General features: G+C 32.3%; 1 long non-coding RNA gene across 1 annotated transcript; it reads right to left on the bottom strand.

The window, feature by feature from the left end:
• Positions 1–412: 412 nt before the first annotated feature.
• LOC121800542 lies at positions 413–991 on the bottom strand. The gene is made up of 2 exons (XR_006050536.1): positions 734–991; positions 413–595 (listed from the first exon to the last, which is right to left on the bottom strand). It is a non-coding gene; the product is annotated as an uncharacterized LOC121800542 (long non-coding RNA).
• Between the last annotated feature and the right edge of the window lie 360 nt (positions 992–1,351).

A 1,351-nucleotide genomic window follows, 5' to 3' on the forward strand; every position in this document is an offset into this window, starting at 1 on the left:
TCACTTGCATAATTTTCTTTGACATTCAAATGAAAGAAAATTAATTACTACTATCAAATTAGTACCATCTTTTAGCATGGGTCCATTACAAATTAAACGATTAAAAAACGAAAATCAAATGGAATGGGTCGAGACATCGGGCCATAGCTTATTAATATCGACTTTACAATTAACAAAGGAGTGTTTGTTATTAGTATTAGAAATTTTATCAGTTTTAAAATGTCGACATTAATTTTCACGAAAAACGATGAAAAATTTAAATAATAAAAATTTGCAAAAATCTTTTGATCCTATGTCGAATGTCGCATTATTTTGTAAACGTAATTTTTCTGCCGTAAACAAACTCTAACACACTACTCAAAATTTCAAATAGAGATTTTATTTTGACAAAATTTGAAATTTCCATTATAGGTTGGTAAAAAATAGCAATTACATCAAGTAAGGATCATCAATTGATTCAAAGATTTCAAAATAAATTACAATTTGATGCTTATTATTCATTTCTCCGTCTATATCTTTGTCACGGGCATCAATGCCTATGCTTTGCATTGAACCTTATAGCAGTCATCCAAGCAACTCTCAAATTTTTTTGCATCTACAAATTAAATGTTACCAAACAACTCATTATACACAATTAAACACACATGTCACAAATTAACTAAATAATTTTTCAAATATAAATAACAAACTTTGCTAGAAAAAAAAAAGAATGTGGACGATGAATAAAACAAACCTTTGGCAACATTGACACACTTATAAAGGGAGCAACCGAGGTTGCAATAGGCCGAGGATGAGGCCAAGGCGGTTGTGAGAGCAGGCACACAACCTCGGGCACAACCGTTGTAACACCGGTTGTAATTTGGTGAGCCTTGGCATCGGGAGACGCAGTTGCTGATGCACTGACCTATGGCAATTAGTTCTTGCTCTGCCACACAAGATAAACACAACATCGACATCATCACAATTGCCAAACCTATCTTCACTAATTGAGTGTTTTTCCTCTCCATTTCTGATGATTGTGTGTTTATGTCTCACTTGTTCATGCTATATAATCAGTAGTGTCTATATATGTAGTACTATAGTTGGTGCAATAGATGAGATTGATTTTGATTTTGGTTTCCTTGCTGTCTCATAATTTTGGAGTAATTGCTAATTGATTACTAATTAATGGCAGATACAAATATTTATTGATTGATTTGGTATCACATTCTTGGAGGTAATTGGGTAAATGATACTCCACATTTTTGTTTCGTTATGTTTCTTAGAAAATCGGAACGGTAATTAGCCCAACAAGTAAATTCATTATGCTGATTACTGATATGAAGTGGTCCTTATTTAGACCTTTTTATTT

The sequence above is a fragment of the Salvia splendens genome, chromosome 4, assembly GCF_004379255.2.
Source record: "Salvia splendens isolate huo1 chromosome 4, SspV2, whole genome shotgun sequence".
In the NCBI taxonomy this organism is placed as follows: Eukaryota; Viridiplantae; Streptophyta; class Magnoliopsida; order Lamiales; family Lamiaceae; genus Salvia; species Salvia splendens.